At 43.1% G+C, this 16,951-nt stretch overlaps 1 pseudogene; it reads left to right on the top strand.

The window, feature by feature from the left end:
- The first annotated feature begins 11,388 nt into the window (after positions 1–11,388).
- Positions 11,389–12,304, top strand: LOC142047784 (olfactory receptor 4D2-like; annotated as a pseudogene).
- The last annotated feature ends 4,647 nt before the right edge of the window (positions 12,305–16,951 follow it).

Raw genomic sequence — 16,951 nt, 5'->3', positions numbered from 1 at the left:
TAGCAGCACTGCGGTCTGGGTCTGGCCACCAGCCCCACACAGCTGCTGTGGTCTGGGTTCTGGCTTCCAGACCATTTTCCCAGCTGGGGCGGTTGCCGCAGGCCCCCGCTCAGCCCTCTGCAGCCTCAGTGAACAGAGCCTCAGACAGCAGCGGGTCTGAGCAAGCAGCTGCGGTAAGATCAATATTTTACATTAATTTAATTGAAGCTATCTTACCTTTCTGAAACCTTGTTTAATTTTACATACACAATAGTTATAAATAATATTTAGACTTATAGAGAAGACTTCTAAATACATTAAAATGTCCTTACCGCACGCGAAACTTAAATTAAGTGAACAATAATGAAGACTGGACACACCACTTCTGAATGTTGCAACCCCTGACTTTTTGCTTTAGCATAGCATCCAGATTGTCAATTTTGATCCAGGTTACCCTGTAACCAAGCCCTCTGATCACGTGATCTTACTTATCTCCTTCTATTTGTGACTGGACCCCGGCTGACTATTCTAAGTTAAATGTGAAACCATACATGCAAATCAAGCATTATTAACCATCACATGCAGTTTCAGCACCTCCAATAATTTTCACATCCATTCTCAATGCTCAGAGATCCTGCTCCCAGATCATACTAGCAAGTCAGACTACCAAGCCATGCTTCCCACATTAATTCATAATCAATGACACAAATTTCATAAAAATTTGGAAACCGTCCCTCAACAGTTTGTGCAGATCAGTGTGTCTACATTCCTTTCTGCTGGCCTGTGAGCACGAGCAAGAGGTTTGATTCCATCTATTGAGAACCTTGAATGCTCTCTTGACAGATGTCATGGAGATAGGACAATACTAATTAATAATAATCCGCATTCGCAGAAGGTGGGTAATTCACCCCGAAGCTCTATGCTCCAAAAGTTGTTAGTCTATAAGTGCCACAGGACTCTTTGCTGCTTTAATTAAGAATAAGTTTGAGTCTATATAGATTTATGCTGTGCTCATTCATCATAGCTGGGAATGGTGGAACAGATTCACGAATGGGACAATAGCTACTACTAATATATAGTTTAATTCTATTTCAGATTCATATCAAATTTGGGTGGAGGAGGAGGATAGACTCAGTAATTTTCAGCATTGGCTGCTAACCCCGCATGTTGAGTCAATCCTTGACGGGGACATTTAGTGGTTTTGGGGGAGTGGGCATGGCTGCTTGGCAGGGAGTTGATTCGGTGATCTCTGAGGTCCCTTCAACTCTGACTATTCTTGATCTTGCTGCTGTCTCTCTAGGCCGGCTGTGAACCCGGAGCTGCAGGGGTGCATACCTGTCAGTCACATCAGCAAATGCCTCACAACTCATCAGATACTCTGATGGTCACTTGTGGGCTGCCAGTGCCCACACTGACCTAGCTTAGGTCTTAATGGGTTAATTTGCTATTAGTATTATTTGTCTGGGGAGTATTTAGGAATCTACAGGCAAAATCTCTGTGATGGGGATTGTCTTGCTTTGAGCGGAGTGGACTACGATGACCTCCTGAGTTCCTTGCCAACCTATATTGTATGATTTACTTGGTGTATGCAGCAATCGGCGCGGGTTCTGTGGTATCTTCTTGATATCAGTCGCAAGAACACACGCTTCTAGGCTTTGAAAAAATATAGGTTTCCAGAACACATTTGTCACATCCGCATTATCAGCGGTCACAACCCCCATTATCTCTGAAGTTGCAGAAAAGCAGATGGGACTATCCGCATGGAAGCATATGGTGTCTGTGGTTGGCGTGTCGTTGGGTAAACAGAGGACCGCAGAAGGGTGTTGTTACAGAATCCAGTTCAAGCATGGACTCAGAGAAGGAAAATGTTGGACTAACACCAACTAGACAGGCAAAGAGCTGCCTGGGTGGACTGGTCAGCACAGACTGCTAAGTTCTAGAGGCCAGTTCATACACTCCAGAGTCAAGTGGAAATACATAACAAGGCATCACTTCCCAGAGCCTTTCAGTGTAGGCAAGACATAAACAGCAGAGGACACCCAACAGAACGAAGGATCAAAGAAAACACAGGCCATGAGCATCGTATGAGAAGGTGGCCACAGCTGACCCAGCGACTTGTGGTCGGAAAGTACGGTGCTGGGCCAACATTTTCCCTCAACTGTTTTTCACCAGCTGAAGGGGCTTGCTTTTGCATGGGAACCCTTTCCCTCATTTTTTTCACTGATAACCAAAACCCCAAAACTGAAAATGGAGTCAGACGTCCTGCAGGCATCATCCGGGGCTGCAGCTTCGCATCTCGTCTAGCTGATGCTTAACCCTGGGCCATGGTCTCTTCTTGTCTGCCTGACGGTTGGTCCTGTTATAAAGAAAATAATATTACTGGAGGAGGCTTGACCTGATTGTCCAGCCTCTGGCATGCTCACTGGCTGAATTCGACCTTAGGGTTACGGCAAACTGAGCAGGGAACAAACTTATTGAGTTAGCACCCAAAGGGCAGTTAGTACCTAATGCTTTGGGGAATTCTAGTCCAGTGGTTTCAAGAGCCCTAAGGCCTGTCTACACTGATCTGGAGCAAGTGTCGTCCTGGCGTGACTAGGCTAGCGGTTGTGCTAAAATTGGAGTGTGAGACGTTGTGGTGTGGCTGGAGCTCTGAGGACCATTGTCAAAGGCATTGCTACACGCTTTTTTAGTGCCCTGCCTGATGCAATGACTGTAAGTGTGTGCATCGGGTGGTGCCTTCAAATGTAGCTGCACGTTGAGACATACCGATGAGTATGGCAGCGTTAAATCTCCCATTACTTTTGGGACTAGTGTCTAACCCTGTCAGGTTTTTTTTTTTGGTTGTTTTGGTTTTTGTTCAGCTTACTAATGTCTTGCAGCCTGATACCTGATTCGCATTAGATGCTAGATGTCTATCGACTGGCATAATTGACCTTCAGTTCTGACTCTAGTGCGTCTTTTGGTGCTCCTTTGTCTCCCTGCTCATAGGGTTCATCCAGCCACGGAGATTTGCCATGCACAGCTACTGCTTAGGCCACGTCTGATCGCTCCGTCTCTGCGCGTTACAGTCGATGGTCGGATCGTATCGTCCGTCTGCCTCGAATTTCCTGGCACGCTTGACTTCGATCACCAGCGATAGATTCGTCACATGCCGCACCGATCCCGCGCTCGTGATCGAATATCGACGCCGATTTCCTAGTGAATTGCTATTCAAATCAGCTTTATCTGTGTAGACCCCTTAGAATACAAACTGCTTTTCGCTTGGTAACCGCTTTAATGGGAGTGCCTTTTCTCTTGAGCCATGAGTCCCCACAGGCTTAGAAAGGATTTAAAGGCTTTGTTTGCCAGTTCTTAATTAGCAGGCATAGCAGCAATTGTAGGGACAGGGAGGGAATGATTTTTTTTTCTTCACGGTTGGATAAATGGACGTTGGTTTTATTTTGTCAAACACAGCAGGGATGATGGGCAGAAGAGACTGCATGGCTATCTGAATTGTTGGCTGTGGTCATGCAGGAAGTCAGCTATGTCCCAATGGTTCTCCCTTCTAGACTGAATTCGCTGGTGCAATCCTGGGTCCATTGATAGATAGTAAGATCTACTAGCTGCTGCAGATCATGAGAAAGAGAATCTGCATTCTTTTTTCAGATTCACACCACAGCAACTCCAAATAATTTGAATAGAGTGCTTGACGCAAACCGAGGCACATCTCTGCTTCTTGCCCAAGGGCCAGGGATGATGTATACTTGCATATTCTCAGTATGGTCACTAGGACATTGTTATTAGTTGGATGTGGCCCTGGAAAGCATCGTCGCACTCTTTTGAGGTTGTATTGGAGGAAAACATATATACTAATTGTGTTATTCCACATTCCTTCTAACATATGGTCACTCTCTTTCATACCACACGACATTCACGTCTGACTATACACACAGCAGCACATTTCAACCACACTTCAACGGATTCAATATTCGTTTGTCAATCTCATGCTTGTTAACACGTGGCACATTTCACAGAGCCCCTCGGTTCTAGCCTGGAATCTCCGTTCAGAATCATCTGACTTCCAGTGAGATTTGCGGGGGGGGAGGGAGTGGGAAATTTGCTTTTTAAATAAAAGATTTTATCTTCTAACGACGTGTTCACCCCTGAGATTCTCCAGGCAGAAGCTTCTCTGATTGATTCATTTTTTTCTCCGGTAGGCAGAGCCTGTTCTCTACATTATTTTACAGGGTTGGAGGCCTCGTATGAATCGATTACCCCCCCCAATGGATTCTTGATCTGAGGTGATACTGCAGGCCATCTCTGTCGTGCAGATTACTTATCATTGATGAAAAAACAATAGGAAGGGTTAGAGACGTAGTCTGAAATTGTTCCAATTTGTTAAAATCCTGTTCCACAAATGTCATTCATTAGACTTAAAGAAATTTCCTTGAAATGTTGCAAATGTAAAATAGAATACAAATGGCACTGTGTTAAAAAAACAAAACAATCATACCCAAATTCTTGGTTGAAATATTTGTTTTTTCTTTTTATAAATACTTGACCTGTGTCATTGGGAATACAATTAACTCCTGTATTTGGATTAGAGAGAAGGTACCTAATATTAGTTTTTTCTTCTTTAATGGAATACATTTATATAACATCCTATACCGTAAGATATTATTTTTCTGTTCATATTTTTCAATGTATTTGGATTTTTAATCTCTGAGAGACCTGTGTTTTATGATTTTGTTTTCGTGTTTGAGATCTTCATGGATATTTTTTTTACATTCTGTAGGATCAAATCTCTCGCTGTGGCTAATCAGACAAGCACACTGATTGTATTCAGCTGGAGTTGAACCTCATTTGACTCATCTATGCAGGTTTATAGCTGGGAATATGGTCTACTTGCTGGAATGCAGCATCTGCCATGTTTCACTGGCGAGATGATGGTTTATTTGATTCTGGGGCCTGCTGATTTACACCACTGGCCCACGATTTTATGGGATTTGCTCTGGCTGTCATATTTGGAACAATATGTCTCAGAGTGTGCGGTGTGTTCTCTTTCGATGGATACACAGTTCTGTGGGGGTATCCTTCCCACTCTTATGTTAGTACGTGGTCTGTTTTACCATTATCATTCAACATAATATAAGTTCTCAAGGCTGTGCAGTTTGCCTGTGCTGTAGAACACTCTGGGCTACTATAACCTCACTTCTTCAGTCTGGGTTTTCAGGCCGGAGAGGGTTAGGTGCCCCCTTCGCTGTTTTCTGGAGTTGGATGCTAACTTCTTGGGTTTTTTGGAAATCCACTTCGTTCTGTTGCTCTTAAATAGTTCACAGTATTGTTTCGCCTTTGGGATGTGACGTGTTCAAGGATTGATCAAACAGTTGGTGTATGGGGTCTGGGGCGCGTAAATATGAGTGGAGAATTGGCAGAAGGCATATGACGGTATGACACCCACTGCTCCCGCTTCAGAAACTTCCCAAGACTGTGGCATCTTAGGCGTATGATCGCATGGCCAGGGCACGCAGGGGTTGAAGGGCCGTTTCCTTGTAGGTAGAAGTTTGTATCAGATTTGGCCCCTGAAGCCACTTAGAGGACCTGGTCGTCACCTGATAAACCAACCTGCTTAATAGACAGGGAGAGCTGAGCGCAGAAAGGTTGGTGTTGGAGCGAGAGTTTGAAGAGCAAGGAAGAAGTGCTGCGGTGGGTAAGAAGTCAGACCCTAGGTAGGGACCTGCTTGTGCAGAGTGGCAGCAGGAGTCCCGCCCCACAAGGGATCGGGCGGAGGGAGTAGCCAGGGGAAGGAACGCCAGTTTCAGCTGGATCACCACTATTGTCAGACCTGGCAGGGACCTGCGGCTAGGGTGGACAGGTCCCTCTCACTCCCTCTCTAGGCGACTAGTGGGGCAAGAATTTCATTCAGGGGCAAAAATGATGTCCTGACCCCGCTCTCCCAAGAAGGAAGCTGAACCTCTAGGTGCTGGCATTGGCAACAGCTGTACTGGAATTTTGAGGGGACATCTACAAGGTTGAACTCAGAACGTTTCAATAACGGTGGATATACTGGCTAGATAAAACCCCAACCATGCAGCTCAAGGCTGTAGCGACGTGTCTCCATGTCTCTGGCATAGGGGAGAGAAGTTTTCTCATTTTGCCTGGGCTACCTTTCTTGGTGAAGGGGCAACTATTTAGGCTCTTATCTGTAATGGGATGTTAGTGCTCTCAGGGAGTTAGCTACCCACTCGCGTTGCACATTCCAGTCATGTGGATTTTCTATCCTTGGCTATTTCATCAAGATAGGCGTTGTTGTTTTGTTTTTTTCTCGAAGACATTGTTCTGAGGGAAGTTCTCAGCCCCTTCTGGTTCTTATCTTATTCAGCAATGGGCTTTTAGACATCAGTCTAACTGTTGATCCCCCGGCTGCTTACTGGAGCTGATCAAACAACCTCTGAACTCCCTTTAAGCTTTACTGGGCAGGAGCAAAAGGTTTGTGCTTTGGAGATCGGGGTTCATCTGACAGCGGAGTCATTAAACATGAGGTTCCTTCTTTAGTTTTCTTTGAGGATGGGAAACTCAACAGGCTTTGAAATTACCTCTTGCCTAATTTTGGGAGTGTATGGAGTGTTTGACGTACTAGAAGAAGTGGCTTTTGACTGGCCTGTGAAGCCAAAGGAGTCTTAGGACTCCTGGGTTGGGTTCATGGCACTGGAGAGAACAGTTCAGAGAGGCCTAGCTGGAGAAAATTAGTCAGGACTTCTGGTTCCATGCCATTTCGCAGGTGTGGATCTAGTGTTAGTGAATCCAGAACTCTACAATATTAATTAAGCCTGATGTGAGCATTCTTTGGGTCTTTGAGCTCATGTATTCTGTCAGTTATAGTCCTGGTTCTGCGTCGTAAGGGGATGTTTATGTGGGTGAGAGTGGTTTTCCTAAATTCTATGTCTAGGCTCTTATTTATTAATTTATTTATTTTGAGTCTTGCCTTCGTCCCAGTTCAGGATTAAATATTTTTGAAACATCGACGAGTTAGGTACTTCCTCCTAGTATCGTAATTAGTATTCTGAGGGTAAGAGCAAATGTTTCGAGTTAGTGTTGTAGTAGCGGCCTGGTCTGCTAGTTCTAGGAAGTGGCAGTGGATCTAGTGAGTTAGAAGAGGATCACAATTATTTTGGGTTGTTCGTTCTTGCCTCTGGCAGCGCAGTTCTCTTATGTTGTTAAAACAGGTGCTCACATTCCACATTCTACATCTGTCAGTCTCTAGCTGGTAGTGGAGTGGGTTTAGTGGTTAGGACGAAAGAGGTCGAGATCATGAGGTCTGGGTTGGGATTCTTTTGCTGTGGTGGTGTCATATTTAGAAGGTGGTTTTTGGGAGTCGGACTTTGGATAGTATGGTTGGGAGATAATTCAAAGAGATCTTGGGTCTGGTTCTTCTCGCTCCTGGTGTCCCATCTACTATTTATCATTGACCACTCACCTGTATGTCTCTAATTATAAATGATCTATCAAGAATTCATAAAATTCTGCGTGCCATCTTTTTAAATTCCTAGGATGAATTTGTTAAGTTTAGGCAGCTATGTGTTTTATGCGAAACCCCACTAGCCTCTATTACTTCTTTAGGCACCCAGTTTTATATAGAATGGGGGAAAGTCAACTAGGAGCTGTTTACGTAAGGTAGAAATATATATGATTCAATGCTTTTAATCAGTTACGGGTGACGATTGTCGTTATTCTAGCGTCCCGGTTTTTGGGTGCTTTTTTTTGTTATTACCCCCCACCCGTGTCTGATTTTCACTTCCTGTTGGTCACCCTAATATCATCCTCTACAAAGCACTTCTGATTTTAAGGTGTTGGTAATATTTATAGTAGACTAAAAGCCTGGTATGTACCTAAGGGGAGGAGGACATGAATGATAGCCTATTTTCTTGATCATATTCAATATTCTGTAATATGTAATTCTAGTTGGCAAAGATTCATAAGAATATGCCAACCATTTATCAAACCGGTGATTGTTGTTGTAGAACGTCCAATTTGAACTATCTCTAGGGCTGATTTCAGAAGGCACATGTCGCCTTTCTGAATCAGAGCGTTCAAGGGTCGGAAGTGTCTCAGCAGAGCATCAACATACGATCCCGATTGTTCTAGGAGATCAGAAAGTCTGGAGTCGATATTCAGTGTGTCGATTGGTCCTAGCTTGGAGTATCAAGACGTGGTTCATATTCCTATCCTTCCAGGGCTGTTCTGTGATTTTGGCAAGGTCAATTATTCTTTCTGTCCCAGAGCTGTTTAGAGGGAATAGGTGTAGAGGCGAGCTGGTGAGTTGGAGCCTTTGGCGATCTTTAAACCTGTCAATCAGGCGAGTCTTGGGAAAGGCATATGTGTCCATCTTTAAAAGGAACCGCAGATCCGGACCATAGCCTCACTATCACCTAGCCCCATTACCAGTCCATCATTAGGAAGTCCACCTTTTGAACACTTGGGAGAGGAGTGCATCCGGAACAGTCCTGGTTCACTCAGAGCTCTGCCTGACCACCTGATTGCCTTCTTGTTAGATAAGATTTTCTGTGGATTGGAAGTGGTGGGATGTGATATACCTTGATTTAGCAAAGCTTGTGATACCGGCTCGCAGTATTGTTGCGCACTTTAAGAGGTGGATTGATGAATGGACATAAGGTGGATAGAAGGCATGGCTAAAATCATCAGCTCACATGGGTAGTTTGATCAATGGTCCGAGTCTGTTGGCAGCTGGTATCAGTGAGTGGCCGCAGGCTAGGTCCAGGGATGATTTTCTTCCAATCATTCATTACTAATCTGAATATGGGAGGATTGCACTGATCCGCATGTTCGTCACTAAATGATCCCTTCAACAGAATCCCTCATCTCAAAGCCAACTCTTTTGATTCTCCCCAGGGAGCTAAAGGGATTTCACAGATTCTTTGATCCTAGCTCCAGCCTGTAGCCACAAGGGAAAATATAATTAGTGGTGTTTTCTTCGCTGTTACTTTCGCCAGATCCTTCCCCTGCCTGTCGGCGAGACAATAGCATCGCTTTTGAGTCACGGAGCTCCGTTTGCAGCGGCGGCCTGTGGATGACGACGCACCGTATAGAAGTAACGACGAATATGCTCATTATTTGTAGGGGAAATGATAAGCCCGCTGACAGAGGCGAGATGTACTTCAGAGCATAACTTTTTTATGATAGATTTTTTTCTTTCTAGGGTTTATAGGTTTCGCTGGGGATTTCAGAAGAGCTTAAGTCAGTTAGGAAGATAACAGCCCACAGACCCACTACTGCCATCACTGTCTGAGACCTTCACGTGACTAGTTCAGTGTCACTCATCTTCTCCCATGGCAAGGGTTCTAAGTTGCTAAGACCTAAAATGCATTTTTCTCTGGGGCAGGTTGGAGATAGGAAGTGGACCAGAGAAGTTTCCAGATCTGCAGATAAAACTAGAGTGAAATTCCCACCATGGATTTCTTTCAATTAGAATCTTTTATGCTTTTAAGCTTTTGAATAACATTAGACTGGAATTTTCTCAGAGGGCCCATTTCAGAATTTTACGTTCTAAGACCAGAAGAGGCCAGATAATTCCCTTAAAATAATTTCTCTTCTTTTTCTAAAAAATCTATCTTGATTTAAAAACTGTCAGTGATGGAGAATCCACCACAACCTTGGTAAGTTGTTTCACTGCAGCTGGGCATCTAATTTTCTGAAAGTTGAGAGCAGTTCCCATTTACACGAAGGTCCTAAAATGCTTAAAGGTGACTTACTTCACAACTGATCAAGGTGTAGCCCATGCTGAGCTAATGAGGCTCCTCTCTACTGGCTAGAGCACATACAGAGTACATCTGCTGCAGGCTTTTAACTAATGGCTCTGGTCTTTCATCTCATTCAGTAGACACTGATGTGTTTCTATTGAAACTTTCACAGCAGCCTAAGAGATGCAGCAGCCTCTGGAGTCTCTGAAGTCTAGATGAGGGAGTGATGGACAATGCCCCTACCTTCATTCGTTTCCAGCCAAGTTCTTCACCTAATTACTTGCCATGGCCACAAGCATCACGGTGCCCATGTGCCTGACAATCCTTAATCGATTAATCTCCCCAGACTCTTGCAATGTAGGAAAACTATTGCTAATCCCAATTAAATCCCAAGAGGAGGAGCAGAGGCAGGGATTGTCAAAGGACCTGAGGAGTTTAAGCATCCAGCTCCCAAAAATGATCAGCAGAGGTGAATACCTAACCTTCTTCTGCCTTGAAAATCCCAGATAGAGAAGAGGTATCAGTTATCTGTAGTCACAGAAGTTGTCTGTTGCAGAGCAGAAACTTAACCCAGCTCCCAAGCATCTAGTGCTCTACGTTCAAAGCCATCCTCTCCAACTACTCATACCCCAGTCTGAAACCATACTTTATGATCAAGGTTTTAGCGCATTGACATCCTTTTGCAAGACATATCAACAGACTGCAAATGGGAAATCTTTTGGGGGCTTTTTTAACACACAATGTTTCAATTTTTCATCTGAAAATGTCAATCAAATTAAGTTTTCCTTTATTTAAAGCAACATTTTCTTTTGAAAAGATCACTATAAATAAAATGGTTGATTGAATCAAAATATTTAATGGGAAATTGTTTTTTTCAATTATGACTTTTCACTTTTTCATGAGAATTTCAAAAGAAATGAAGCTTTTCATTTCACCTGGATACAAAATTTTCACTTCTTACTCTTTGCATGGTAAATTGTGAGAGAAAGGCAAACTTTCTCCCACTTTTCGTACTTTCCTTTCCACATTTTAGGGTGGAAAGTGGGATAAAGTTTGTTAAAAAAAAGAGGTTAAAAAAATGAGACTGAAAATCCAAAGCCTAAACATGAAAAAAAAATTGGGAGGTCAGGCATCAAAGTTGAGATGGATGAATGGACACGTAAGGAACAGGGATACTTTTGTGGAGCAAACCACTCCCTTTCACTTCCAGGAGTGAAGAGGGTCTGCTGAATCAGGATTCTCCTGAATTCAGCTGAGTACACGGTGTTTATTGAAAAATAAGAAATTTCCCAAACGAAGTTTGTTTGCTAACGGATTAGATAATGTATATCCAGTCATTTAAGTATGTCTTACATTACCCCTGGATAGATGCTCCAGAGATCAATGCACAGAGGCAATTTAGTGGGTCTACTGCCAAATGACTGCAGATCACTTTCCAGTCACTCTGGTACTCCACCCCACACGAGAAAATTAAGGTAAGTTGATGAGAGAGTGTCAACCTAAGCTACGTTGACTCCAGCTACATTATTCACGTACCTGGAGTTGCGTACGTAGGTCAACTTACTGCAGTAGAGTAGACGTAGCCTTAGAGGGAGACATGGGAGAATTACAAAAAGACATAATTATTATTGTGATTTCTGTTTAATTGCAGATATATTTTTAAGTCCATGAAATGGACCAGCAGAATCTCACTACAAGTGACTGAATTGTGCTCTGGGATCCCAGATCCTGCGATAGAGGTATTTTCTTCATTGCCTTCTTCATTATATGTGAACACTTGGTTAGGAATTTAACTTCATCATCACGGTGATCTCTGACCACAGACTCCATACCCCTATTACTTCCTGCTGGCCAACCTGCTTTCCTAGATGTGAGTGACTCATCGGTCAATACTCCCATTGCTGTTGTGTCTCTCTCCCAGGGTAAAACATCTCAATCAATGACTGTCTCCTCCAGATCTTCTTCTCACTTCATAGGGGTGCAATGGTATTTTTCCTGTGGATGGCAGTCATCGGATGTGGCCATCTATAACCACTGAGATACTTGATTATCATGATCGGAGTGTATTGCGGGGATAGTGGCACTGGCATGGTTGGTGGATTTGCTCACTCTGGTGTTCAGATTGGACTGCTCCTCCAGCTACCGTTCTGTGGGCCGAACGTCCTGGACAATTTTTACTGTGATGTCCCACAGGTCATCAACTGGCTGCACTGACACCCAGGGTGATTGAGCTGCAGATGGTCTTCAATAGTGGAGTGCTCCTTCTAATTGTATTCATAATTCTGCTAATTTCCTATATCATCATCTTAGTCCAGATCAGGTCACATGTCACAGATGGGAAGCGCAAGGCTCTGTCGACCTGTGGAACCCAGATTACCGTAGTGTGTTTAATATTCATACCCACCATTTTCATCTATGCTCGGCCCTTCAAGAAGTTTGCCCTGGACAAAGTGGTGTCTGTCATTTACACAATAATCACCCCAATGCTGAACTCAATGATCTACACTCTGAGAAATGCGGAGATGAAGAAGGCCATCAAGAGACTGATGAGCAGATTCCTATTCTCATGCAGGAAACTAAAAACATAATTTATTTTTGAATGATCATTTATCTTAGAAACTAGACCATATCAGAGAGGGGATGGATATGCCACATGAATTGTGTATCCTATTGAAAGGGATCACATCCTGCACTCTAGTGAAATATGTGCATAAATAAGTTACGGAACAAGGGCAATAATCTCCATTGAAATCCGTGGAGCCAGTTGGTGCAAATCGACATAGCTCCTTTGGAGTAAGTAGATCATAACCCCAGCTGGTATAAATCAATGTACAGTAGTTGCTGTGACAAAGTGGGTTTTTTTCATCTTGTTATGTTGCATGTAACTCATACTGTCCTACACTAATACTGTCTGTACCTCAGTTTGCCTGTGTATTGCACCAATGTCTAGGTGGTGGGAATTGGATATGTGACTTTTGCAGAGTCCCTCAGGGCAGGTGACGCTTCTCATCTGTCTGCATGTAAGCGATGGCCATTGCCCTTCATAACCTGAAATCCAGGAGGGGGATGAGACCAGGTGTCATTTTCCCCAAGAAGCAGGACAAAGCCCAGGGGAGGAGCAACGAGCATGCTGGAGGCCAGGCAGTAGGGTCCAGGGCAATCTGCAGTGTGGGACTGGAAGCGGGGAAGTCAAGGGCATCTGTCCCGAGACTCCCCAAGATGGACTTGTCTGAAAGTCACTGATTTCTGTGCTAACAAATTCTGTTCTCTTGACTAATAAACCTTCCATTTTACAATGCTGGTTGAGTCACAGCTGACTGCAGAGTTGGGGTGCAGGGCCCACTAGCTTTCCTAGGAGCCCCACCTAAGTGGACTTGCTGCAGGAAGCGCACGGTGTGGAAGGGGATCCAGGATGGTCGAAGCTGTGTAAGCTTCTTGTCCTGGTGACAGTTTTCTCAGAGAAAGGAGGCACGCTACTCCAGAGTCCTGACTGGTTTCATATGGAGTAGTTCCAGAGCATCGGACCGGTGACTCCATGACAGATGAATTGGAGCCAGTAGATCATATCAAGAGAGAGATATAAAAATTCCTGTAATCAAGTTGAGCAGTTACACACACTCAATATAACACATGCCCAAAAATGATGCTACAGCTAATGTTTTATCTATTATGGAGGTATAATATCACATATCAGCTATGAGACACATCACACAAGGACAGAGATAATTTAACAGAATTAGGTTTCTGGATTTAATCTTTGCAGGTGTTCTTTTGTGTGAATTACCTGAGATTGAGTTACACTGAGACTCAGAGAAACTTGGATGTGTTGCTTGACTCCTTGAGAGAGAGAAAAACCAGTGTTCCTGGGTACTTTTTACCGGGAGAAAACATGATAAGTGTTTGGGAAGGACGAGTGGTAGTTTCAGAACTCTCTTTCCTGCCTTTGAAAGGGAAGTGGGAGTGAGTGATCTCGAATACGAGGTATTCTTTCAAATGCCTAACGTTCCATTAAAAGTCAATGGAATTAGACCGTCAGGGTTCCCTCCCGCACTCTGACTTTAGGGTATGACGTGAGGACCTTGTATGAGACCCCGTTATTTTCGCTGCTTAGGTTACAACACCTTCCCAATGCACAAAATCATCCTTGGACTTACTGATTAGGTAATGCTGCCACACCAGTGATTAAAGAAACATTAGCGGAGCCCTATCTTCCCAAATATCCCCCCAAACCCTACACCCTTTCCTGGCAGTGTTGAGAAATATCTCCCCAACTGGTACAGAAAACACAGAGCTCAAACCCTGGATCTTAAAACAATGAAAATCAATCTTCTAAAAGAATTTAATTAAAGAAAAGTAAAAATTACCATCTGTAAAATCGGAATGGTAAGTACTTTACAGAACCTAACAAAAAATCAGACAGAGATCCTCCCTACTAGCAAACCTTAAATGTACAAAACCAGGTATGAACTGCCTCTTAGACAAAGGAAATCACAAGCCAAAATTAAAAGTAAGCTAATCGCTAGTACTACAATACTTAATAACCGTATACTACTAATAGAGTTGATTGCTTGCTTCCTTGATATGTCTCCAAGCCACAGAACAGAAGGGACAAAGCACAGACAAAACAAGCCCTCTTCTCCCGCCGCCCCCGATTTGAAATGTATTTGTCCCCTTATGGTCTTTTGATCAGGATGCCAGCCAGGTTACTGGCTTCTTAACCTTACAGGTAAAGAATTTTGCCCCTGGCCAGTAGGATTTTATAGTACTAGTTTACAGGAAAGTGTTACCCTCCTTTATATTTATGACAGATCCCTTTGTCACTCAGGTGCTTGTTTAAAAAATGACAGAGGGCGATTAGTAGAAAGTCCCTGGTTCTTTCTCTGGGTGGTCAGTGAGTTATAACAAGAGAAGTCTAGTCAGATTTCCTGGACTATATCCCCAATCTTGGTAAGAGAGTGAGGTACGTGTGACGGAGGCGTGGCAGACTGATAAGAAAGGGAAACCTCCACAGGAAGGGATGGCCAAGTAGGAGAAATAGCTGGGAGAAATCTAGCTACAGGGGCAAATCAACCAAGAGAGAGTGAGTCATCGACCCAGCTGCCTTGACACTGTCTCGCCCTGAACAGAATGAAGGTTACAGAAAGGGCTGGGGAAATCTAAGATGACTCTAATCCTATAGCAGACACTAAAAAGCCTACGTAACAAGATGGGCCCAAAGGGTGACCAAGAACACTAAGCCCCCTTTTCCCTTTATTTACTCGATCTTCTCTGCACTGTTTTGATTTTGAGAGACTTGAATATGCCCCAAGCAGAGGAAGGATTTGTGATGCTAGAAAGGAAGCAACCCAAACTGTGGCTGGTGGGGACTCAATGTCCCCCATGCTCCGCAGCAGCTTCTAAGAAGGACATCCATCTGCACTGAAGGCATCAAGAGAAGACCCCCCACTTGCCTTGTAGCTTTGTTGCAATTGCAATGTTAAAAATTGTGAGTAAATTATATTTGTTGACTTTCGCTGCCAGCCACTGGTTCCTGTTCTGCCTTCCTCCCTAAGAATAAGGACTCCTTTAGCCTTCTAGTCATTGTTCCTTGATGAACACCTTTGCATTTGCTACCTTCAAACACATTGTTTGCTATACATCTAATCTGACCCCCTGTGTAGCACAGGCTGCTAACTTCACTCAGCACCCTCACACTAACCAAGCAACAGAAATTGGACCTAAGATTACGACCCACAGAAGACAAGCTGTTATGTGCACAGGCAAGAGAATAGGAGGAATGGGTTGCACCAGTGCACTGAGGTCTTCCGCAATGTAGTAGACAATGACTGAGATACACCCAGATAATCCTGGTGAGTACCATCACACCCAAAGTCACAGAGGAAGGCGAAAAATCCCCAACTCCCACTGCCAATCTCAGCTAGGGGAAAACTCCTTTCTGACCACACATATGGCCATCTGTTAGACCCTAAGAATATCGAACCTGCCAGCCCACCACCTAAAGACGGAGAAAGCTCACTGCAACCCCAAAGCCCATCTCATGCCCCACAAATGTCCCATCAGCCATGGGCATCCCCTGTGAATCAATGGTTTTTCACAATTTCATGGCTGGAAGTTAGTTGATAATGTTTTTGTATTCAGCTGAAAATAGCAGCCAGCACCCATCCCAAAATCTGTTGGCTCTGCAGGACTAGCAGGTCAACAACCAAAATTATTGACTACTTGACAATCCACTTCCGAACCCTTGGATTGCAGAACTGTGGATTTACAAAAGGGGTCCTTTGTGTTATTTAATTAGATTTTACAGTGGGAGCTGCTTTTAACTACTTAAAGTCTTACATTTAGCGATGGAAAAGAAAAAAATCACATTAAACTGAACAATTTTCAAAAACATTTCATTGCAATTTTGGAAAGTAGTTATTTGTGGTAGTAGTATTAATGACACTTCTATCTAAAACTAATTATTTTTTTTTCTGTCAGTTTCCTTTTTCTCCTACTCTCTCCTCATTTTCTTTTTTGCTTTCTCCTCTTTTCTAAGCAACAGGGCAGTACAGAAGGAGAAAAACGGGGGGGGGAATGAAACCTAACAACAAGTAAATGAGAGATTTTTTTTTCATTTTTCTCTCTGAAAATCTGGAAAAGTATGAACATTTTGATTTACCAATTGTCAATTAAAAAAAAACATTAACAAAAAACCTTTCAACTAAAAAAAAAAGATTGCCCTGGCTCTATTATAAATACATTACCTTACATCAGATTAGATAATCAAAGACAACTTAGTGAACCTGTAAAGATAGAAATAGAAATGGAAGCTTGTGTTAAACAAACAAACACCCATCCCACTAATTCTTGGTAAAAGTAACATGAATTTTGTGAAATCAGACTCCTGATGTCACATGGAAATATAAATAAGCTGTCTAATTGTATAAGAGAAAAAAGGATAAGCCATAAAGTAGTAGAATATGTTGGTTATTTAGTGAACATTTCATAAATAAAATACTCCTACAGTTAAGATTATTTAAATTACTTTTTTTTCAATTTATTGAATATTTTTTTCTCCTGAGAAAACACAATTTTATTTTCAGTATTGAAATATTCATAGAATATTTTTTACCAAAATTCTCAGGGTCAAATCCTCCACTGTTGGAAAATATTCAGAGAGCACACTGAATTGCATCATCTGGGGATCTGACCATTGCTTGACTCCAGTGGAACTATGCAATTTACGATGGCGGATA

The sequence above is a fragment of the Chelonoidis abingdonii genome, chromosome 14 (assembly GCF_003597395.2).
Source record: "Chelonoidis abingdonii isolate Lonesome George chromosome 14, CheloAbing_2.0, whole genome shotgun sequence".
Taxonomy (NCBI): domain Eukaryota; kingdom Metazoa; phylum Chordata; order Testudines; family Testudinidae; genus Chelonoidis; species Chelonoidis abingdonii.
The sequence above is the reverse complement of the archived record's forward strand: the minus strand, read 5'-3'. Positions and strand labels throughout refer to the sequence as shown.